Genomic DNA, 25862 nt, shown 5'->3' on the forward strand with positions numbered 1-25862 from the left:
TTCTATGTTTATGACAATCCTGATGCCCAGTGGGCTATGGGCTCTTGGCAGGACCTCACATGTCACCCTTTGGTGAATTATTATGGATATGTCTGCCCAGGGGAATCCCTGTGCCTGCAGTGCCCTCTGCTACTTAGCATAATGAGGTCCCTGGGCCACACCCATCAATGTGAATGTGCCAGTGTGAAAAATGTCCCTGCTTGCAGCTTGTCAGGAAGGCCCATGTACCTGAAGATGCAAGTGTCATGCACCATCCCCAACCAGCCACCGTCCTAGTGATCCACCAATGCCTGCACAGCCCGGAGAAGTGCCTCTTTCTGTTTATGTGCTCAGAAGCAAAGTGTGTGTGTGTGTGTGGGGGCACCAGAATCGAGAGACACGTCCCCTTTACCACCCCCAGCACAGATCGGGAAACTAATTTCATTCAATCCATCAAAATATTCCCTGCACATTGACCAGAGTCACAGCCCTGTGTAACAGGACACACGCGGGGGCCTTGCACACCTGGATGACAACTGCCCCCTCCGTCAACTTTCCAGCACCAACCTGGTTGCTCGCTGACCAATAACGATCCAGGGTTGCCAGCTTCCCCGATGTGATGGCCCACTGCCAAGGCAGCTCTTGTTCTGGTGTCCTTGCGCTGCAGGGCTGGGGTGAGCTCAGCATGCAGATCCAGGAATGTAGCCTTTCACGTCTGAAAGCCCTTCTTCCAGAAGTACCTCTGCTTCTTCACCCAATGCATAGTTACACTGTGGCACTCATTGGGGGGTATGTTGTGAAGGCCAAAAGCATAACGGGGTTCAGAAAAGAATTAGATAAGTTCCTAGAGGATGGGTCCATCAATGGCTATCAGCTAAGATGTTCAGTGACATAACCTCATGCTCTGGGTGTCCCTAAGCCTCTGACTGACAGATGCTGGGACTGGACAACAGGGGCTGGATCACTTGATAATTGCCTGTTCTGTTCATTCCCTCTGGGACACCTGGCATTGGCCACTGTTGGAAGACTGGATACTGGACTAGATGGGCCATTGGTTTGACCCAGTGTGGCCGTTCTTATGTCCTTAAAGTTCTGCAGCCTCTGCCAAACATCTCAGATCTGCATCACAACCTGATCCCAGCACTCAGGGCTCCTTTCACCGGCTCGGCAGCGCCCCTCCATCCTGTGCAGCTAGTCAGTGAATGCCTGCAGCATCCGGTCAGTTTCATTCACTGCCCACGGCATCCACTCCAGCTTACTTGTCTCATGTTCACACTGCTGCACACCTGGTGCCGCGATAGTTGTCATAGTTCCTCAAATGCAGACAAATCTGTTGCCCTGTCTCTAAAACAAGCCAGCTGTGCTGATCTGTTCAGTATCCATGTGATGACAGCAAGATGGCAGGGAGATTGAAAACCAGAGCTGATTATGGGATGGAACAGGAGGAACTGTGGGAAATTGACCCCACAATGTCCTGAAAGTAGTGCTGGTATCCCACAATGCGCTGCAAAAACCCTCCCAGAAGGTAGTGCATCGAATGATAACACAGGGACTGGGGGATGCCTACATCTTTCACTGATACAGGCTGTTCCCGGGAGGACACGCGGCACCAGCCGAGGCAGCTGAGCCTGATTGCACTCCAGTGATGCAGCACCACCGGCAGCTGTGGGCCAACAGGAGAATGTTTTAGGGAAGAGGAAGCCCCGTGTGGAGCCTGCTGAGGGGACCATGAGATGTGAACACTGCCTGCAAAGGGTGACGACCCCCAGTGCAAGCAGGACCCAGCCGGGGGAGACTTTCGGCTGCTCAGCTGAGCCATGCAGAAATGGTGAAGTGGAATAGATCGTGACGGGTGGCTGATAACACTGGTCTACAATTTTTGAGAAGTCGTCTGCTTCAGAGATAAAATGTGCTATTTATTATGTATTTTGCTGTGCTGAATTCAAATATGACAATTAAAACAACTGATTGGCTACTGTTTCTAAGATATTTAAGTTTTTACATTTTATGTCTACGTATATTGTGTAGATAGTAGAGTTTTAATCATAAATTGCAAACCTAGGTCTTTTCATGTGTTTATGGTTGCTTTACATGATAATATTTCACCTGTCCTGTTTATGTAATACTTTAAATATCAGCAAAAGGGTTATATAAATAAAATTTATTATGAAACAAAAGGCAAAAAATTATTATGTACATAGTTTAGTCCTATTCAGTGTCTACTCGGCACTTCTTGGCTTGTCTCTTGTATTCATTAAATGGAGCATCTCTTGTCACTGTCCAGCAATAGTCTGCAAGCATTGATGGGCTCCATTTGCCCTGAAAGCGTTTCTCCATTGTTGCAATGTCCTGGTGAAATCGCTCGCCATGCTCGTCGCTCACTGCTCCGCAGTTCGGTGGAAATAAATCTAGATGAGAGTGCAAAAAATGTATCTTTAGTGACATGTTGCAACCAAGGCTTTTGTATGCCTTGCGGAGGTTTTCCACCAACAACCTGTAGTTGTCTGCCTTGTTGTTTCCGAGAAAATTTATTGCCACTAACTGGAAGGCTTTCCATGCCATCTTTTCCTTGCCACGCAGTGCATGGTCAAATGCATCATCTCGAAGAAGTTCACGAATCTGAGGACCAACAAAGACACCTTCCTTTATCTTAGCTTCACTTAACCTTGGAAATTTTCCACCGAGGTACTTGAAAGCTGCTTGTGTTTTGTCAATGGCCTTGACAAAGTTCTTCATCAGACCCAGCTTGATGTGTAAGGGTGGTAACAAAATCTTCCTTGATTCAACAAGTGGCGGAACACTTTTCCTCCCAGGCTCCAATGACTGTCGGAGTGACCAATCTTTCTTGATGTAGTGGGAATCTCTTGCACGACTATCCCATTTGCAGAAAAACAGCAGTACTTTGTGTATCCAGTCGGCAGACTAAGCAAGAGAGCAACAACCTTCAAATCGCCACAAAGCTGCCACTGATGTTGGTCATAGTTTATGCACCTCAAAACTTGTTTCAGGTTGTCATAGGTTTCCTTCATATGGACTGCATGACCAACTGGAATTGATGGCAAAACATTGCCATTATGCAGTAAAACAGATTTAAGACTCGTCTTCGATGAATCAATGAACAGTCTCCACTCATCTGGATCGTGAACGATGTTGAGGGCTGCCATCACACCATTGATGTTGTTGCAGGCTACAAGATCACCTTCCATGAAGAAGAATGGGACAAGATCCTTTTGACGGTCACGGAACTGGAAACCCTAACATCACCTGCCAGGAGATTCCACTGCTGTAGTCTGGAGCCCAACAGCTCTGCCTTACTCTTGGGTAGTTCCAAATCCCTGACAAGGTCATTCAGTTCACCATGTGTTATGAGGTGTGGCTCAGAGGAGGAGGATGGGAGAAAATGTGGGTCCTGTGACATTGATGGTTCAGGACCAGAAGTTTCATCCTCTTCCTCGTCTGACTCAAGTGAGAATGATTCTGGTGCATCAGGAACTGGCAGTCCTTCTCCATGGGGTACTGGGCGTATAGCTGATGGAATGTTTGGATAATGCACAGTCCACTTTTTCTTCTTTGACACACCTTTCCCAACTGGAGGCACCATGCAGAAGTAACAATTGCTGGTATGATCTGTTGGCTCTCTCCAAATCATTGGCACTGCAAAAGGCATAGATTTCCTTTTCCTGTTCAACCACTGGCGAAGATTTGTTGCACAAGTGTTGCAGCATATATGTGGGGCCCACCTCTTGTCCTGATCTCCAATTTTGCAGCCAAAATAAAGGCGATAGGCTTTCTTAACCATAGTGGTTATACTGCGCTTTTGTGATGCAAAAGTCACTTCACCATAAACATAGCAGAAGTTATCTGCACTGTTGACACAAGTACGAGGCATCTCTGCTCACTTTGGCTAAACAGAAATGTGTCCCTTTGCAAAATCAAACACTGACAAATAAGAGAGCATGACACTGTATGATTTCTAGAGCTGATATAGGGCAATTTGTTCAGCAGAGTGATGTAAGCTTTGTTATGATTGCATCATCCATGACTTCTAGGAATAACATGATGCAATTCATATCATGTATGACGCAATACCAGCTTCAGATAGCATCATTCATTGTTTTACCTAAAAAGCATGTACTGTCCAAACCCAGTCATAGATTTATTCATAGATCCAGTCAAAGATGTATTTTAGTCATTTCTGGTTTAAATTGAGATCCCTTCCCTTTATAACTCACTTATTCTCCGCCATTCCCAAGTCAAGGGTCGTATATACTGACCCAATAGCATATCTTGAAAACTAGAGCCAATCAACAATTTTAAGCATCATTTTCGTTCTCAGTGACCCAGAATTAGTAAAGTTTGACTACATTTATTTCAGAAGCATTTTGGCTGTAGAGCAGTGTAAAGGCTAAACGTGCCCAGCGGGGGCCCTTGCTCCCTGGGGCCAGGGATGCTCCTCTGAGTGGCGAAGGGAGAAGACTAGTAAATGAGCAGAGCTCACGGCCAGGTGTGGGTGAAGGGGGCGGCGCTGTGGGAAATGAATGCAGCTCTCATGCCCCCAGTGGCATGATGCAGTCCCCTCTGGAGTAAGCAGCATAGGTGGGACAAAGCAGGGGCGGAGGGTGGCGGGGGCGTTGGATTGGGAGCCCAATCCAGAAGAGGTTCAGGTTCAAATCACAGCGGGCAGATGGGATAGGCTAGGAGCAGCAGTGTGGGCTAGTGGCTAGAGGAATGGACAGAAACACAGGGGATCTGGTTTCTGTTCCCTGGCTCTGTGACCTTGGGCAAACCACATGCTTTGTCTGCTTTGAGCTTGTTGGGGAGGGCATCGTCTCTCCCTGTGTGTGTGCAGGACCTGGCACAGTGCAGCTGCATTCATTTAAGAATTCAGCCTCCCTGAAATCTAGCACAAATCTCTGGGTAAGTCCCTTGCTACCTCTGTGCCTTAGTTTCCTTCTCTCTAGAGCAGGGATAATGATACTTGCTGGCCTGGCAGGGTCCCTTTGGCCCTTCCTCTCCAAATCCCTTTGAAGATGACAGCCCAGGTTCTGCAGTCAGTGCCATGGGGCCACCTGGAAGGACCAGTGTGACGCAGGGCTGAGGACAGCTCCCAAAGCACTAAGTGACACCCTCGTATGTGTTCTTGCCTGGCTCTCATCTCTGCAGATGTAAGTGCTGCCTAGCGGTTAGCGTGGGGAGCTGCCAGCCAGGACTCCTGGGTTCTTTTTGTGGCTCTTCCACTAGCCTGGGCTGTATGGCTTTGAGCAAGTCACATAAGGACAGATTCACAAAGGGGTTTAGGTGCCTCACGCTGCAGAGAGATGCCCAGTGGGAGTTTCAGAAGTGCCTAAGCAGCTTAGGTGTCCAACTTCCATTGACAGGTGCTGAGCTGCGACGTTCTGGAGCTGCCTGAATCTGGCCCTTCACTTCCTTGTCCTCAATCTACTCAGCTGGGCCCTGGGAACTTTGTGGAAGGCAGAGTTCAGATCCTCCTGCTCCAAAAGCCCATTGCCCTGAGCTACAGAAGGATCCCCAGGAGCTGTTAGCAGTATAGGGACGTGAGACACAGTTAAGCAGACCTGATTCCATCCAGTAGAGGGCAAACACAGCAGCTGGCATGTTAAGGGCAGCTAATGGCCCAGTTAGCCCAATGTGAACATAAGAACGGCCATACTGGGTCAGACCAAATGTCCATTTAGCCCAGTATCCTGTCTTCCAACAGTGGCCAATTCCAGGTGCCCCAGATCGAATGAATAGAACAGGTAATCATCAAGTGATCCATCCCCTATCACCCATTCTCAGCTCCTGGCAAACAGAAGCTAGGGACCCAACCCTGCCCATCCTTGCTTATAGCCATTGATTGCTAAATGATGAGGTGCAGGAAGAGTGTTACATGGCAGAGTTAATTCACTGTAGAGGAACCTCAGAAGTTCCTCCCTTAACACCCTGGCCGATTTCCTGCTTCCAAATGGGGTGTGGCACAGTCAGCATTAGGAGCAGCTACAGTACATCTGTCAGAAATTAACTTGGATGCCTTGGAATAATGGCCATTAACTCCCTAAAGCAGGCTCCCCATGGTGTCTCCCACTCCTGTTGTTAATTGCCAAAATGAAGGCAATCTTTACCTTTTCAATGCATTATTGCTTTCCTAACAGTTTTGGAATTCTCCATGCACTGCTGCACATCACCTCCACACCCCAGCACTCAGGCAGGTCATTAGAAGCAAAGAAAAGGTGAGAGCGGCTTGCATGTCTGGGGCAACGGTGCAATGATTTTGTCTGGGGCTCAGAGGGCCAATAGCTCCCTCCCTCCGCCTCCTCCACCTTCACTCCTCAGGCTGGGACTGAGCCAAGGAATGCACAGGGCCTGCAGGCACCTTCGGGACCAGAGCAAAGGGCAGGAGAAAGGAGCTTTAATCCAGGCTGCTGCAGGAACAGTAACAGACAGTGGCCAACAGAGGTGGGCAGGCACTGGAATTCATGAGTTGTAGGAAAGCCTGCAATTCCCACAGTCGTTTTCCTATCGAATTGGAGCAAAACCAAATGATTTGGAAATTTCCCTGGAAATGAAATTTTTGGAACAAAAATAGTTTCAGGTCAATTGAGATGTTCTGTTTAGATAAACATGAAATGTTTCATCCTGATTTTGCCTTTTTCTATTCTGTTCTATTGTCACTTTTGAAATGTGCAGATGCTGGGTAAACGCTGCAGTGCTCCTCAATTCCAACCCACAGCCCTCCTGCTACTCCAGGCCTGGGCTCCCACACAGTTGTGTGTCTATGCCAGTTGTGTGAAAGCCTTGACCACTGGGAGGTGGCGCACGTCACATAGATCCCCTCACTTCCACCAGATGGCGCCAGTTATTACTCCTTGCATCCAAAGGGATGCATTGAACCTACTGACCCAGTGGGGAAAGGCTCCGCAGATCAATGAACCAACCAATCCCTGCATATACCTTATTCCCAAGATCTAAGGAGGGTGTTGCAGACAGTGAATTAAAAAACAAAGCAAGATTGAAACCATGCTGGGATGGCTGGTAAGTTGCAAACACCATAGACAGACAGACAGACAGACAACAGACAGGTATGTATAGGGATCGATAGAGAGACAGACAGACAGATAGGAGTGTATAGGGATAGAGAAAGAGACAACAGGTTTGTGTATAGGGATAGATAGAGAGACAGACACATGTGTATATAGGGATTGCTAGAGAGACAGACAGACAGGTGTGTATAGGGATAGATAGACAGACATGTATAGGGCTAGATAGAGAGAGAAAGATGTTGCTTTATATAAAACTCAAAGCTGTGCAGACACTAAGCCCCGTCCAGCCCTCACTAGGGCATCATGTTCATTAGCCCTGAATTCCCCTCAGTTTTGGCTGCTGCCTCCTGCAGGGCTGTTAAGGGCCAAGCGTCTGTGCTGACTGAGACAGGCTAGCTGTGTTACCCCGTCCGATACCTGGTTGGAGATGGGCTCCCAGCTTTCTGCCTGCTGAGCTGGTCCTGCCTCATGCCAGGAAGGTGGGGGCAGAGGATGGAGGGCTGGACTCCCCCAAGGTGTGGGAGTGATTGGCTTTTGAAGGCAGACTCCTGGGTGGGTGCAGGGTCACAAAGGATCCTTTGAAAGGGAAACAGGAACCCCAATTGCTGACTGTGGCAAAGGGGAAGTGGGTGGTTGGGGAGCTGCTGCGCAGCCTGTATCAGAGCAGGGGCCCTGCACAGGGACCACATTGCAACCTGTCCCTGCTGATCAGAGAGCCAGGACCTTGCTCCTGCACCTTGGGGTTTATATATACATGGATGATGACAAGTGTAACTGTGACCTACAGCCTGTGTGTGTATAGGGATCGCGGCTGGTTACATGTGCGTGTGGATGTACAGGTGTGATGGGGGTTAGTGGGGGCCTGAGAGGCCCAATACCCACCTGCTGGCAGCTGGAGGGTGAGCAAGGCTTGATGGAGCAGCTGAGATGCCACGTGTGTGTGTGTGTGTGCGCGCGTGCACCCCACACCAAAGAGCTGCAGTGGGGCCCAGTAAATGCAGCAGGGCATTGGGGTCAGACCCCTGGGTTCTGGTCCTACTTTCTTAGGAGACTTGGCCCAGGACAGCAGTGCGTGGGCAGAAGGTAGCTCTCCTGCTGCCTTTAGTGGAGGAGAGGATCTGCCCTCTCTGGATCACATTTTCCCAAGTTACTACAAGTGGGGGCCCGGTGTGGCGCTCTGTACCTCGGGGGAACACCCTACATCCCAATATTCATCTTTATAAAATGATTGTGTGGTATCCAATGCAAAGTTTGTCATGTTGGGTGTCTTCAGAAGGCTCATGATGCATTGAGCATGGTTGTTATAGTAATTGTTACAGTAATGTTATAGTAAGGTTATAGGTTAGAATTTCATGTATATAATTATGAGGCTGAAAATGTATCCTCATGGCTTAAAGCAAGCCCAGGCAAAAACTCTCCAAGAACAGAGAGGCAGTTCACACCTCATCAGGGTGTGTATGGGACAAAGCCAGCCCAGCCTCATAGGAACAAAGGACACTGGCCTAGACAACAAAAAAATAATCTATTGGACTCTCGAGGGAGTCACCCTCTTTCCTTTGGTCAGTTTGGAACTGTGATGAGGTAATGCTCACCTGACCCTGAAGGGGTGGGGCAAAGCCAAGAGGGAAGAAAGGACATGATAAAAGGGAGAGATGTTTGCCATGCTCTCACTCTCTCTTCCACCTACATCTACAGACACCACACTAAGCGACTGAAGTGCTGATCAAAGGGGAGAGCCTGGCTGAAGAGCAACCAGCCAGCCTGTGGTGAGAAGCATCTAAGTTTGTAAGGGCACTGAAAGTGTTAAGATGAGCTTAGACTGCGTTTTGCTTTTATTTCATTTGACCAAATCTGACTTGTTATGCTTTGACTTATAATCACTTAAAATCTATCTTTTATAGTTAATAAATTTGTTTATTCTACCTGAAGCAGTGTGTTTGGTTTGAAGCATGTCAGAGGCTCCCCTTGGGATAACAAGCCTGGTATATATCAATTTCTTTGTTAAATTGACGAACTCATATAAGCTTGCAGCATCCAGCAGGCATAACTGGACACTGCAAGACGGAGGTTCCTAGGGTTGTGTCTGGGACTGGAGATATTGGCTAGTGTCATTTGGTTGCACAATCCAAGGAGCAGTTTACATGCCAGAGGCTGTGTGCAAACAGCCCAGGAGTGGGGGTTCTCACAGCAGAGCAGGGTAAGGCTGGCTCCCAGAGTCAAGGATTGGAGTGACCTAGCAGATCACTGGTCCTGATAACACCAGGGGAATGTCACACCCTCTTTTGGGGACCCTGCTTGAGACACCCGGGGGGGGTGACAGTTTGAGGGGGGCTGAGCACCCACAATTTCCAACAACTTCAGCTGGAGCCGCAGAGATGCAGCACGCCGGATACTGAGCTCTTCTGTCTGCATGTGGGGCCCCCAAACCAGTGGCTGCTCCTGAGAGCTTTGCCTTCGCCCTCCATGTGCTCCACCTGAGAAAAGGGTGTTAGCGGCATTGCCCGGAGCTGGCCAGAGTGTGCCTGCTACTGGGTAGAATCAGACCCGCTCAGCAGCATGACATAGATCCAACCCTGCTATTGGGGCATCCCCTTTAGCTCAAGTGGCAGGGGACGGGCCTTCTGCAGCAGGAGGTCCCAAGTTCTGTCCCCGCTATGCTGGGAAGCTCTGCAGCATGGTGAGGTGGTGCCCAGGCTCAGGGAGATTTTGCAGGTGTGAGGGGGTGTATGTGCTGTGAGCCGCTCCCTGTGACAATCAGAGCACAACGTGTTTGGGAGTGAATCGCTCTAGCTCACAGATCCTGTACCATTGTCCCAAGCAGAGACAGCAGGTGACTCTGCCATCAGCCCAAGAGCTCGCACCCAGCAAGCCCTCTCACCACTCCCACCCCAGCTCTGGCGCTTCCGTCTCCTCACTCAGTCTGCGCTCTCACTGGTGCTGCCTCCTGCAATGGGGCACTTATAAGGCCTCTCCAGGATCCCATGGCACAGCTGAGCCCCCTGGGCCGGTACTGGGGGGCGGTTGTTGGGGGAAGCAGCTTGGGAGCTAAAGGGAGAACTTGGAGAAGCTACAGGTGGGCTGAAGTCATGGAGACGCTGTGGCAGGGAGGGCTCTGATTGGTGGTTACCATGGTGACATGCTAGTGATGCTCTTCTGTTGGTTTCAGTGGAGACTCAGAGTTGTGACTGCTGTTTGCAGGGAGTTGCCAGACAAACTGGGTCTGGAGATGCTTCCCAAGAGACGCAGAAAGGGTTCTCAGCCCTGCAACAGGGCGGGGCGGTGGTGACGCACATGTGCACACACCCTGAGGCACACATGCACACACCCCTGCCGTGCACACACTCTCTCACCCACGCTGCTCACACTCACCTCCATGCACACGCACAACCCCAGTTCAGTTGAATCAGGTTTTACTGGCATGATAAGCGGTGCCAATGTGTAAGAAAAAGGCATGTGCTGGAGTAGGCCCAGCCCATCCTGGCTAGGGGTTAGGGGCTGATCCAGGTCCATTTCTTACTCCTGTCCACTCTTGCCCCAGGGGCAGGTTGTTCCATAGCACAGCACTGTCTGCTGTGCCTCTCCATTCTCCCACGGCAGGCACGATTTTCCCTTGTTGCTTTTTGATGAGGTATCTTTCATGATACTCCAAGGAAATCTCTCTTGGGCTTCCTTGTGTGTGGGCCATCGGAGTGGGAACTGGCTGGGGCTCGATCTCTCCTGCTGAGACCCTGACATCTCACTGCACTGCCCTGGCTGGTACCAGCCCACCTTGCAAAGCTCAATTCCAGGGCCCCACCAATGACTTCGCACAGACTGTGCATGCCAAGTCAGGCTGTGCAAAAGGTGCCATCCTGATCCGTGGTGGCACAGAGCAGCTGACGCCCGGGTGGGCTGTATCTAGCTTTCCTGGGGCCCCTGAGACAGTGTGGATTGCACATACCTAGCGCTGCCGCTGCACAGAGCCACTGATGTGCAATGCTCATTATCTCCTGCACCCACAGTCCAGGCACATCCCATGGGGATGCTTCGTCCACCAGTGCTGGGATTGCCACCATGAAGGGAGCGGCCGTGGCCCAAGCAAAGCAGTAATAACTGCAGGAGTGGCCCTAGCCATATTGCGAGCTAGGCAGCAAACGTTTTTGGTGTCCCCCCCCCTCAACCGCAGAGCAGGAGAGCCCAAGCAGTGGAGCAAAAATGTCTGGCAGAGAAGTGCAAAAAGAGACCAGCAATAAGACACGCCCACCCCGGAAGTGGCCCCAAATGCATGGGGTGCAGTGCAGAATAAGTGAGAGCAGGAGTGGGGTGAAGGAGCAACCGGCATGGGACAGAACAGCAGGAATCTGACTGGGGCAAGGTGGGCACTCCATGACCTCCCTATCTTTAAAGAAAGAAAATGTTGGGGGGAAATCCCCAAAAGGCCATCGTATGTAACCACATTGACTCTACTGCATATCAGCAGTCACTATGGCTCTATTGCAGCGTTTGAACTAGGTCTTTTAGATCCACAGCACAGAGCTCTACTGAATAAGTTGAAGGAGTAACCAGTAGCACCAGTAGACTGTTGTGCCCTTTATGGACCAGTCACTAGAGAGGGACATGGCATACATAACCCCTTCCCAAACAGCAGTTGGATGGTCGGAATCATAAGTCCAGCAGCGGCATTTTAGGACTACCCTCAGGTCCAAGAGCTTCTCCAGAATGCGATTCTCTCTGGTGGTTGGCTGAGAGAACAGCGGGTAATGTGACAGACCTAAATGAATCATAGAATCTTAGCCCTGGTCTACACTACAAGTTTAGGTCAAATTTAGCAGCGTTAGATCGATTTAACCCTGCACCCGTCCACACGACGAAGCCATTTTTGTCGACTTAAAGGGCTCTTAAAATCGATTTTGGTACTTCTACCCGACGAGGGGATTAGCGCTGAAATCGACTTTGCTGGGTTGAATTTGGGGTAGTGTGGACGCAATTTGATGGTATTGGCCTCCGGGAGCTATCCCAGAGTGCTCCATTGTGACCGCTCTGTACAGAACTTTCAACTCAGATGCACTGGCCAGGTAGACAAGAAAAGCCCCGTGAACTTTTGAATTTCATTTCCTGTTTGCCCAGCGTCACGAGCTGATCAGCACAGGTGACCATGCAGAGCTCATCAGCTGAGGTCACCATGGAGTCCCAGAATTGCAAAAGAACCCCAGCATGGACCAAACGGGAGGTACTGGATCTGATCGCTGTATGGGGAGACGAATCCGTGCTATCCGAACTCCGTTCCAAAAGACAAAATGCTGGAATATTTGAAAAAATCTCAAAGGGCATGAAGGACAGAGGTTATAACAGGGACCCGCAGCAGTGCCGCGTGAAACTTAAGGAACTCAGGCAAGCTTACCAAAAAACCAGAGAGGCAAACGGCAGCTCCGGGGCAGAGCCCCCGACATGCCGCTTCTATGATGAGCTGCATGCCATTCTAGGGGGTGCCCCTACAACTACCCCACCCCTATGCTTTGACTCCGTCAATGGACTCTCATGCAACAGGGATGTGTATTTAGGGGACGGGGAAGAGGAGGAGGAGGACATTGAAGTTAGCGCACAGCAAGGAAGTGAAAAAAACCTTTTTCCCCGACAGCCAGGAACTGTTTATCACCCTGGACCCAGTACCGTCCCAACCCACCCAAGGCGGGCTCACGGACCTTGAAGGCAGTGAAGGCACCTCTGGTGAGTGTACCTTTGTAAATATTGTACATGGTTTAAAAGCAAGCATGTTTAATGATTAATTTGCCCTGAAGACTTGAGATGCATTCACAGCCAGTACAGCTACTGGAAAAGTCTGTTAACATGTCTGGGGATGGAGCGGGAATCCTCCAGGGACATCTCAATGAAGCTCTCCTGGATATACTCCCAAAGCCTTTGCAAAAGGTTTCTGGGGAGGGCAGCCTTATTCCGTCTGCCATGGAAGGACACTTTACCACGCCAGGCCAGTAGCACATAATCTGGAATCATTGCATAACAAAGCATGCCAGCATATGGTCCCGGTATTTGCTGGCATTCAAGCAACATCCGTTCTTTATCTTTCTGTGTTATCCTCAGGAGAGTGATATCATTCATGGTCACCTGGTTGAAATAGGGGAATTTTATTAAGGGGACATTCAGAGGTGGCCTTTCCTGCTGGGCTGTTTGCCTGTGGCTGAACAGAAATCATCCCCGCTGTGTGCCACGCGGTGGGGGGGAGGGGTGAAGCGATCATCCCAGGGTGGGATGGAGGGCTTTAGTTGGGTTTGTGCTGCATGTTAACCCGAAAACCGCAGCCCCTCCTTTTAAATGGCCATTGCATTTTAAATGGCCAACCCAACGGGTGCTTGGTATGGGACATGAGGGCGCTGCTGTTTGAAACTATTCCAACATGGAATTCCAACCGGCAGGCCCTCAATATAAGAGTCAAAATGCGACCTTGTAAAGAAAGCACATGTGCTATGTAATGTTAACAGCTTGGTTCACCGTGGAAGAGTGTACCCATTGTTCTCTAAAATGTGCCTTTTAAAATACTACTCTCCCTTTTTTTATCCTCCCGCAGCTGCAAATGTTTCAACACTCGTTGTATCGTCTCCATCCCAGAGGCTAGCGAAGATTAGAAGGCGAAAAAACCACACTCGTGATGACCTGTTCTCTGAGCTCATGCAGTCCTCCCCCACTGAAAGAGTCCAGCAGAATGTGTGGAGGCAGACAATGTTAGAGTCCAGGAAAGCACAAAATGAACACAAGGACAGGAGGGACGAGAAAGTGGAGATGTGGTGTCAGCGTGATGAAAGGAGGCATGAAGCAATGCTCAGGCTACTCGAGGATCAAACTCATATTCTCCGGTGTATTGTTGAGCAGAACAGGCAGCAGGAGGAACACAGAACACCACTGCAGCCCCTGTGTGACCATCTGCCCTCCTCCTTAAGTTCCATAGCCTCCTCACCCAGATGCCCAAGAATATGGTAGGGAGGCCTCTGGCCACCCAACCACTCCACCCCAGAGGACTGCCCAAGCAACAGAAAGCTGGCATTCAATAAGTTTTGAAGTGCACTGTGGCCTTATCCTTCCCTCCTCCCCTCCTTCCCTCCTCCACCACCTCACCTGTTGCTTCCCTTCTTCCCCACCCCTCCCAGGCTACCTTGGCAGTTATCCCCCCATTTGTGTGACAAAGTAATAAAGAATGCATGAATTTTAAACAACAATGACTTTATTGCCTCTGCAAGCAGTGATCAAAGGGGGGAGGGGAGGGCGGTTGGCTTACAGGGAAGTAGAGTGAACCAAGGGGGCGGGTTTTTATCAAGGAGAAACAAACAGAACTTTCACACCGTAGCCCCCTGGCCAGTCATAAAACTGGTTTTCAAAGCTTCTCTGATGCGCACCGCACACTGCTGTGCTCTTCTAATTGCCCTAGTGTCTGGCTGCGTGTAATCAGCAGCCAGATGATTTGCCTCAACCTCCCACCCGCCATAAACATCTCCCCCTTACTCTCACAGATATTGTGGATCATACAGCAAGCAGTAATAACGTTGGGAATATTGGAACAGAGAGTCCTGTGGCACCTTTAAGATGGGTTGATCTACAACCCATCCTGGACAATGATCCCTTGCTTTCACAGACCTTGGGAGGCAGGCCAGTCCTCGCCCACAGACAACCCACCAACCTTAAGCATATTCTCACCAGCAACCACACACCGCACCATAACAACTCTAACTCAGGAACCAATCCATGCAACAAACCTCGATGCCAACTCTGCCCACATATCTACACCAGCAACACCATCACAGGACCTAACTAGATCAGCTACAACATCACCGGTTCACTCACCTGCATGTCCACCAATGTTATATATGCCATCATATGCCAGCAATGCCCCTCTGCTATGTACATTGGCCAAACTGGACAGTCACTACGTAAAAGGATCAATGGACACAAGTCAGATATCAGGAATGGCAATATACAAAAACCTGTAGGAGAACACTTCAACCTCCCTGGCCACACAATAGCAGATGTAAAGGTAGCCATCTTACAGCAAAAAAACTTCAAAGAGAAACTGCTGAGCTTCAATTCATTTGCAAATTTGACACCATCAGATCAGGATTAAACAAAGACTGTGAATGGCTATCCAACTACAAAAACAGTTTTTCCTCCCTTGGTGTTCACACCTCAACTGCTAGCAGAGGACCTCACCCTCCCTGATTGAACTAACCTTGTTATCTCCAGACTGATTCCTGCCTGCATATTTATACCTGCCTCTGGAAATTTCCATTACATGCGTCTGACGAAGTGGGTATTCACCCACGAAAGCTTATGCTCCAATACATCTGTTAGTCTTAAAGATGTCACAGGACTCTCTGTTGCTTTTTACAGATCCAGACTAACACGGCTACCCCTCTGATACTTGATGGGAATATTGGTTTCACTGAGGTCTAACCGAGTCAGTAAACTGCGCCAGCGAGTTTTTAAACATCCAAATGCACATTCTACCACCATTCTGCACTTGCTCAGCCTATAGTTGAACAACTCCTGACTACTGTTCAGGGTGCTTGTGTATGGCTTCATGAGCCATGGCATTAAGGGGTAGACTGGGTCCCCAAGGATAACTATAGACATCCACCAACTCCTTTAGAACCCTGGGATGCTGCACATCCGGCCTCCTGGACTTGTGCTTGTCCAGCTTTTCTAAGTAGTGAACCACTTCTTTTTCCACAGAGGGCTGGTCACCTCCTCCCCATGCTGTGCTGCCCAGTGCAGTAGTCTGGGAGCTGACATTGTTCATGAAGACAGAGGCAAAAAAAGTATTGAGTACATTAGCTTTTTCCACATCCTCTGTCACTAGGTTGCCTCCCTCATTCAGTAAGGGGCCCACACTTTCCTTGACCTTCTTCTGTGGCTAACAGACCTGAAGAAACCCTTCTTGTTACTCTTAACATCTCTTGCTAGCTCCAACTCCAAGTGTGATTTGGCCTTCCTGATTTCACTCCTGCATGCCTGAGCAATATTTTTTATACGCCTTCCTGGTCATTTGTCCAATCCTCCACTTCTTGTAAGTTTCTTTTTTGTGTTTGAGATCAGCAAGTTAAGCCAAGCTGGTCACCTGACATATTTACTATTCTTTCTACACATCAGGATGGTTTGTTCTTGCAACTTTAATAATGGGGGAGGGATAGCTCAGTGGTTTGAGCATTGGCCTGCTAGACCCAGGATTGTGAGTTCACTCCTTAAGGGGGCCATTTTGGGATCTGGGGCAAAAATCTGTCTGGAGTTTGGTCCTGCTTTGAGCAGGGGGTTGGACTAGATGACTTTCTAAGGTCCCTCCCAACCCTGATATTCTATGATTCTTTAAAATACACCCAGCTTGCCTGGACTCCTTTCCCCCTCATGTAATTCTCCCAGGTGATCCTGCCAATCAGTTCCCTGAGGGAGTCATAGTTTGTTTTTCTGAAGTCCGGGGTCCGTATTCTGCTGCTCTCCTTTCTTCCTTGTGTCAGGATTCTGAACTCGACCATCTCATGGTTACTGCCTCCCAGGTTCCCATCCACTTTTGCTTCCCTACTAATTCTTCCCGGTTTGTGAACAGCAGGTCAAGAAGAGCTCTGCCCCTAGTTGGTTCCTCCAGCACTTGCACCAGGAAATTGTCCCCTACACTTTCCAAAAACTTCTTAGATTGTCTGTGCACCGCTGTATTGCTCCCCCAGCAGATATCAGGGTGATTGAAGTCTCCCATGAGAACCAGGGCCTGTGATCTAGTAACTTCTGTTAGTTGCTGGAAGAAAGCCTCGTCCACCTCATCCCCCTGGTCTAGTGGTCTATAGCAGACTCCCACCACAACATCACCCTTGTTGCTCACACTTCTAAACTTAATCCAGAGACTCTCAGGTTTTTCTGCAGTTTCATACCAGAGCTCTGAGCAGTCATACTGCTCTCTTACATACAATGCAACTCCCACACCTTTTCTGCCCTGCCTGTCCTTCCTGAACAGTTTATATCCATCCATGACAGTAGTCCAGTCATGTGAGTTATCTCACCAAGTCTCTGTTATTCCAATCACATCATAATTCCTTGACAGTGCCAGGACTTCCAGTTCTCCCTGCTTGTTTCCCAGGCTTCTTGCATTTATATATAGGCACTTAAGATAACTCGCTGATCGTCCTGCTTTCTCAGTATGAGGCAGGAGTCCTCCCCTCTTGCGCTCTCCTGCTCGTGCTTCCTCCCACTTCCCCACTTACCTCAGGGCTTTGGTCTCCTTCCCTCGGTGAACCTAGTTTAAAGCCCTCCTCACTAGGTTAGCCAGCCTGCTTGCGAAGATGCTCTTCCCTCTCTTCGTTAGGTGGAGCCCGTCTCTGCCTAGCATTCACATGTGCTCACCAACTCTCCCCGAGCAGGTTTCCTCTCTGCTCCCTCCCCTCTGGGTCGACCCTGCCTTGCTATGCACCAGATATCATCAGTGATTCTGTTGCTGTCTCTGGCTGGTGCTGTGGGCACCTTCACTGTATGCATAAATACGAGTGGTGCCCCTGGACATGGGCCCTGCCCTGACCTCAGCTCTTCATGCTTCCCTGGTGCTCTTTGGAAGGGGGCAGGGAGGTGTTTCCTGCTTGGCATAATGATGCCAAATCCTCTTTTCTCCTCCCCAGGGACCCAGGGCTGCTTTGCTGTACATTCCTCCAGTTAGCCGGCTAAAGGGCTGACAGCACCTCAGCAGATGGGACTGGCTTGCTAGGGGTTTGGCTATTGGTATTTCCAATGCTCGGAACCCTCACACACCTGCAAGTCACCCAATGCATCTCAGACTGGACCTGCAGCATCCCATGTTATTCCAGGCTCAGCCCCTGGCCACACAGCTCTGCCAGTACCTTCCTGATTGATAACCCCCACACACACACTATTCCAGCCCTGGACTCTGCCCCCCCACTCTGCTAATGCCCCTCAATCCTGATCTGCAGCCCACCCCTCACTGTGCCTGAGTCCCGCCTCCCACAGCTCTGCCAGTGCCCCTCAGTCCATTTGTCTCCATCCATTCCAAACCTCCATTTGCCAGCGCTGGTGCCCTGTGTCTCCCTGGTTGGCCCCAGTGACTGGCAGTGTTTTCCCTAGAGCTCAGTTAGGGCCATCTCTTCTCTCTGCCCCCGCTGTGGGTCTCAGATTCCTGTCTCCAGCCCTGTGGGGTTTGCTCTGTCCTGTCCCCCCAGTGCCTCAGACCATGTCTGAACTCCACCCCTTCGCCTTGCTTTGAGCAGTCACAAGGACTGTGTGTCCCTGGAGCTGTTGGACTGGGGCCCTTTCTGGGCTGAGTGGGCCTGGCTGGGTTTGCGGCAGCTTTCAGAGGAGCTTGCTTGTGCCCATCCTTCCCTGCAGCTGTTTTCTGTCCTCTGAGTTCTCCCAGAGGCTCGAGACAGAAGCCTGGGGGTGGGGGGAGCTGGATGGCACGTGGAGGGCCAGCAGTTCATGGTGTTAGAATCCTGCTCAGGCGGTTACCATCTACGGCCCAATTCCCCAGCCATTCGCTGTCCCTCGCTCCCCATTCCTGCTCTGCCGGGGCCTGGGGTCATTAGCAATAGCCATGCAACGACTGTCCTCGGGACACCAGGGGGGCAGGTCTCCTGGAGCCCTCAGCTCATTGCCTTTCTGCTCAGGCCCCTGGGTTCTGTGCAGAGTGAACGGGGAGTGTGGAGGGGACCCCTTAGCGAGCTGCAGGCTGTAACTGGGTCACCTCCACTGCCACGTGGCTGGACATGTGCAGCGCTCAGAGCTTTCCTCCCACGCCTTGGGGCTCCAGTCACAGTGCACAGATGGGGGAGTGGGGCCTGGTCAGGGAGGGGGGCTGTGGTGGGTGGGGTCTCCTGCCCCATGTGGTTGCTAGGCAGGAGGAGGTGGGGGTTAGGAAGGCGTGTCCAGCCCCTGTGGTGTAAGTCAGCAGGGCTCAGAGGCCCATGTGGGGATGGTGGTAGAGGGCCAGGCCTGGGTGCTCTCATTTGGTGCTGGGATCTTCCCTGAGCAGCGTCAAGCAATTCTACTCAGAGCTGGAACAGCTGCAAATTCCTTGTCTTTGTTCCCTCCCCTCTGGGTCAGGCATAAAATTTGTCTCATGCTTAACCCTGAGCTCTAAGTCATGGGGGTGGGGGTGGGGGTATTGACTCTCTACCACCACCACCCCAGTTGCCCCACTAGTCCCTACAGCTGAGGGCCCCTTGGCACAGATCCAGAACCTGCTAGGTCCTCCAAGCAATTTAAAGGGCAACACCCTGGTTTTGTTGAATCACCCAGGGGGCTGGTTAGCACAGGTACAGGTAGCTGTGCCTCCTTCGGTGTCAGCTGATTAGCTGTTCTGAGCAGCTGGGCATGGACCCAGAGTTGGGGGTGGGGATGGACCATCCTGCATGGAGGGGCTACACCTGTATGTAAAGAAAGCTCGATGGCAGGGTTTGGCTGCCCACGAAAGGGGCAGGGGGTAAGAGAGGGGAAGCTGGGACAAGGGGCAGGGGATAGGTGCTCAGGCCCAGATCCTCCAGGGTATTTAGTTATCTAACTGATCTCACTAGTGTGCTAGTGTGCTACGCAACTGTGGGGATCCTGGCCTCACACACTGCCGAGCTTGCGGGGTCACTAGTGGGGCAGCCAGCCACCTGGGGAAGGTGCTGTGGTATGAAGCCCGAGGCTCTCCTGGGGACTGGGTGCCGGGCACACAGAGATGGGTAGACAGCTCTCCATGGTCTAGCAGGCCAGCTGAGCTCTTGGCAAAGGAGTGTTAGCATGGGGCTGTGCAGGCAGGGAATGCTCAGTGGAGGGTGTCTGGAGGGGAGGCCCTGCTGGGGGGAGGAGGGATTGAGCTGATTTCTCTGCCCTGGCCTTTCATGCCACCACACCGCAGCAGGAATGGGATGGGTCCTGAGACAGACATGGGGCACTGTCCTTATATGATTCCTACGTCCCTTCCCCTTGCTGATGGGCTGGAGAACGGTGTGTGCGCCTGTGAGTGTGCAGGGGTGTGTCCCTTTCCTCCCACTGACGAGACAGGATACCCGCTTGTGTCTGGACACATGCACACGTGGGAGGATTGGCAAATGCAAATTGCAAAAGAAATGCTGATAATGTTTGTACAAAACCTCCATATGTCAGAAATGAGATTAAAAAAGTAATTACCAAAGTTGGGAAGGAAGGACAAATGTATTTCGTAGTGCAACAAGCAGCAGGAATCAATAATTCCCAGCTCAGGTTGAGATGATAAAAGATAAGTACATTTTGCCTTTGGGTTTAGTTGTGAATTAAATGGAGCTTCATGCTGTATAAATTAATTTCCATTTTCTATATAAAACTATCAGTCCTTTCCTGGAAATACTTAAAGGTCAGATAGACACAGCAAATCAGCTTTGCCAAAGGCCTTTGGATGGGAGCCAGCAGTTTGCAACATGCTGTGAAAACATACCCACACACACACACACACGCACGCACGCACGCATGCACTTCTGACTACATCACCCCCCCACACCTCTCACCATATCATTAACAATATACACAGTGTGTGTACATGTGCGTACAGAATTCTAAACACACATGACTTGTTACAGGTGATGGCCCCATAGCTATGGCAATAATAACTAACTTTCTGCTGTAGAGCTGACTTTGACAGCTGCCTCTCTCTGTAACTTTTCTGGAACAAAGCCACTTCCCCAGATCTTTTCCCTATGGGGATCTCTGCTAGAGTGGGGTTTTGGAGGGTGGCTGGAGGCTAATCGGACGAGTTGATGAGATAGGAGTCTTTGAAAACTTAAAAGTGTCCTAGTCTTGCTAAGTTTCAGAGTAACAGCCGTGTTAGTCTGTATCCGCAAAAAGAAGAACAGGAGTACTTGTGGCACCTTAGAGACTAACAAATTTATTAGAGCATAAGCTTTCGTGGACTACAGCCCACTTCTTCGGATGTTCTTCTAGTCTTGCTAGTATTTCCTGGCAAGTCCTATCTCGCGCACGCTCCCTGGAGTTGGTCCATTTGGCTGTGCTCATCTGTACCTTTGGGTTACTTATGGTGGTTGGGAAGCAGCTTCATTCTTTGCTTTGATACTGTGCAGTCTTGTAGGAACATCACTAGCGAGCCAGCACTTTATAAGCTCTGCAGGCTGTCACAATGTGGTGTACATGGAGCCTTAGGAAGTTTGTTGGTTATGTGTGGCTGTTTCCCCTTGAAGACCTGGAATATTCTGGATGGAGTGTTCAGGCTTGTGACGTGCGATCAGCTGCAGCAGGCATTGGTTGAAGTTCAAGCCCAAGAGTGAACATAGCTTATAAATAGGGCTACGATTTTGTCACAGAATCCGAGACTTTCGTGAGACATCTGTGACGTGAGCCTGTGTGGGAGCTGCAGGGTGCCCCTGCTGCCCGTGGTGTCTGGGAACTGCGGAGACCTGAGCTCCCAGTCGCAGTGGGCAGCGGGAGCTCCCAGTTGACCTGCAGCTCAGAGCCGTCACGAGCTTCTGTGAATTTTTCTTTATTGCCCATGACCTGTCCGTGACTTTTACTAAAAATATGCGTGACAAAATCTTAGCCTTATTTATAAACAAGGCCAGCTCAGTTATTTACCTCGGTTGTTTCTCTGCCCCAGGTAAAATCATTGGAAATAAATTAAAAGGCACAATTGGCTGATTTGCTTCCTCAACATTAGGCTCCCCAAAGCCAATAAACTCTGCAGGGTTCCTGGGGAAGTTTGCCCATTGCCATAGATATGAGAGTTGGCAGCTGGGAAGAAAAGCAATGAATGATGGCCTGCCCTTGCCCATTGCACCTTGGGAGAAGGGGAGAGGCTTAACCCCCCAAAAGAGCTGAATTCCCAGAAACTGAAAAAGGGTATGTAGAGACATGGATGGATGCAGTGAAGCAAGTTCATGGCATTTCCCTTCCTGAGAATGCGAGGGGTAAGTGGGGCTAAGTTTTTATTACCATGAGAGAGTCTTGCTGTACTCCGGGCTGGGCGTTTCAAAGGCTGCTAAGGCAGTGCTGGGCCCTGCTCCCAAGGGCTGTTGATAGGAATTGGGTGCCAGATTCCCATGGGCCCCTTTGAGTTGGTATGTGAGCTGGATCCTGCTTAATGTGACACAGCCTCACCGCAGACCATCTGTGGCGTTACTGAAATTGTCGGAGTCCTTGGGGAAGGAGCTGGAACATGGGGAAGCACAGAGCACTGAACGGGGAAAGGAAGGGAAGACCCCTGCTAAGACTGCCGCTGCTGCTTTAAGGATACGTCCACACTGGAGCTGGAGTGAAATTCCAGCTGGAGAAGGACATAAGAACATAAGAACGGCCATACTGGGTCTGACCAAAGATCCATCTAGTCAAGTATCCTGTCTTCCGACAGTGGCCAATGCCAAGTGCCCCAGAGGGAATAAACAGAACAGGTCATCATCAAGTGATCCATCCCCGGTCCCCATTCCCAGCTTCTGGCGAACAGACGCTAGGGACGCCATCCCTGCCCATCATGGCTAATAGTCATTGATGGACCTATCCATGAATTTATTTAGTTCTTTTCTGAACCCTGTTATAGTCTTGGCCTTCACAACATCCTCTGGCAAGGAGTTCCACGGGTTGACTATGCATTGTGTGAAAAATACTTCCTTTTGTTTGTTTTAAACCTGCTGCCTATTAATTTCATTTGGTGACCGCTAGTTCTTGTGTTATGAGAAGGAGTAAATAACACTTTCTTATTTACTTTCTCCACACCAGTTATGATTTTACAGACCTCTATCATATCTCCCCCTTAGTCATCTCTTTTCCAAGCTGAAAAGTCCCAGTTTTATTAATCTCTCCTCATACAGCAGCCGTTCCATACCCCTAATAATTTTTGTTGCCTTTTTCTGAACCTTTTCCAAGTCCAATATATCTTTTTTGAGATGGGGTGACCACATCTGCACGCAGTATTCAAGATGTGGGCATACCATGAGTAGAGGCAATATGATATTTTTTGTCTTATTATCCACCCCTTTCTTAAGGATTCCCAAGATTCTGTTTGCTTTTTTGACTGTCTCTGCACACTGAGTGGATGTTTTCAGAGAACTATCCACAATGACTCCAAGATCTCTTTCTTGAGTGGTAACAGCTAATTTAGACCCCATCATTTTATATGTATAGTTGGGATTATGTTTTCCAATGTACATTACTTTGCATTTATCAACATTGAATTTCATCTGCCATTTGTTGCCCAGTCACCCAGTTTTGAGAGATCCTTTTGTAGCTCTTCTCAGTCTGCCTGGGACTTAACTATCTTCAGTAGTTTTGTATCATCTGCAAATGTTGCCACCTCGCTATTTACCCCTTTTTCCAGATCATTTATGAATATGTTAAATAGGACTGGGCCCAGTACAGACCCCTGGGTGACACCACTATTTATCTCTCTCCATTCTGAAAACTGACCATTTATTCCTACCCTTTGTTTCCTATCTTTTAACCAGTTACCAATCCATTAGAGAACCTTCCCTCTTATCCCATGACTGCTTATTTTGCTCAAGAGCCTTTGGTGAGGGACCTCGTCAAAGGCTTTCTGAAAATCTAAATACATTATATTCACTGGATCCCCCTTGTCCATGTGCTTGTTGACCCCCTCAAAGAATTCTAGTAGATTGGTGGGGCATGATTTCCTTTTACAGTACAGTAATTCCTAACTTAAAGTCGTCCCGGTTAACATTGTTTCATTGTTACGTTGCTGATCAATTAGGGAACATGCTCATTTAAAGTTACGCAACGCTCCCTTATAACATCGTTTGGCAGCTGCCTGCATTGTCCACTGCTTGCAGGAAGAGCAGCCTGTTGGAGCTAGCTGGTGGGGGGCTTGGAACCAGGGTGGACCGGCAGCCGATCGCGGCTTTTTTTTTTCTTCTTTTGCTTGGGGCGGCAGAAATGATGAAGCTGGCCATGTGTAAGGGCGAGAGATGGGGAAGGGCAGGGGGCAGAGAGGAGCAAGTGGTGGGTGGGGACGGGGGGAAGGGGTGGTGTGGGGGCAGGGCCTCAAAGGGGCAGTGCAGAGGGTAGGACCACAGTTTGGGTGCCGGTGGCCTCCCCACTTTTAAGGAGCTTCTGCTATGCCTGGTGATAGCTTTCCTGCTATAAAACACCTTTATCTTGCTATAACTGTATCCACCCAAGAGGAGCTGCTGTCCCACTGCAATAATGCCACTAGAATAAAAACAAGACAACTCTGGTGCGTAGCCAAAAGCACAAGCTGAGTGGATAGACCCACACAGCCAACAGGTGCGCCTCACCCATGCGATGTCGGTGTGGTGCCGAGCCCTAAAGAGAGGTACGTTAGCTGCAGGGGGTTGGCTTGGCAGGTTCTCCTCGTGGAGTAGTGCAGTTGGGCATTTCACAGGCCACCTCTTCTCTGGTTTGCTCTGAGAGTGGAGTGTGCATGTGTGTATCTCCAACTGTACTGCACCTGTGGGACTGACACACCCGCACCTCCCTGGCTTCCCGCTCCATCCAGCTATTGCAGGGGTGACCTCGATGGCAGCTGTGTCCTCATGCACTTTCCCTGCTTCCCACTGTGCAGCCAATCTTGCATCCTCCTTGCCTTGCAGAGCTCCATGATGAGGCTGCAGAGACAGAGCCATAGACCAGACCTGGAGCACAGCCCAGGAAAATTAGGACGGGGGGAAGGGCTGAGTGCTGAGAGCTGGAGCTGTTGCCACTCCCATGCATGGCGTTATCCCAAACAGACCCCAAGCACTATCCCAATACAGCGCAGCCAACAGCCAGCACATCGCCCCCATGTTGATGTTTCAAGCAAATGTAGTGCCAGACGGATCCTCTCTTAATCCAAAGCAGAGATCCTCCGCACACGTGCTGCTTTCCCATGCGATTCACCGTTGCTCCACCAGGACAAGAGGGAAGGTCAGGCTCTGCTCTCCCTGCTCTCAGTGCTGGGGCTACCAGCTGTCCTGGTGTTATCTGGGTGGTGTGACCACCTGCCCGCTGACACATTGGATTGGTGGAGAGACCTAGCAATACAGGCTTGGACACCAGCTTGTCACCCTTCGCTGGGAGGTGGCTTGGGCATCCTTGAGTCCCCCAGTGACATGATCCTGCTGGCTATTCAGAGGTGGTTGAGCCAGGTTTAGTCTGGAAATGCTGAATTAGATCTGTGTGTATTGTATTATGGAATAATGTTGCTGTCATTACTTATATGTGGTAATGCCAGAGGGCCCCAACAGAGGTCGGGGTGGGCCGGGCCCCCTTATGCGAGGACCTGTACAAATACGGGGTATGTCTACGCTGCAGTCAGGATGTGTAATTGCAGCACATGTAGACATACCCACACTAGCTTTCATCTAGCTCACTCGGGTACTGAGAGCAGTGAAATTGCAGAGCACAGACTTTACCCAGGGTTCCAGGCTGGTGTGGACAGCCCATGTGGCTGTGGTTTCACTGCTATTGGCACTCATGCTAGCTAGATCAAAGCTAGCTGGGGTCTATCTACATGTGCTGCAATCCCCCTCTCCTCCCCCTGCCCCAACTGCAATGTGGACAGACCCAGTGTGAGAGACAGAACTACACTCTAAATAGACAAGACAATGGGTGGGAGAGGAAACAGAGATACTGAGGGTCTGTCTGCACTGCACACTGAGCCAGGCCTGGCCCGGGGACCTGGGCTTGTGGACTCAGTGTATCCAAGCGCATGCTTCAGCATCCAGGCTGCACTGCAAACCTGGGCTTACAGCTGCTGGAGCTGGGCGTCACAGCCATGCTAATGTAAGCGGGGGAATGGTCCTGCTAGTGTACGGGCTTTTCCTGACTTCTGCGCTAACCCGGTAGCATTTGATGGTAAGAGGATTGGAGTCCCCACCCTCATTCCCTTTACCC

Source organism: Trachemys scripta, chromosome 10 (genome assembly GCF_013100865.1).
Source record: "Trachemys scripta elegans isolate TJP31775 chromosome 10, CAS_Tse_1.0, whole genome shotgun sequence".
In the NCBI taxonomy this organism is placed as follows: Eukaryota; Metazoa; Chordata; order Testudines; family Emydidae; genus Trachemys; species Trachemys scripta.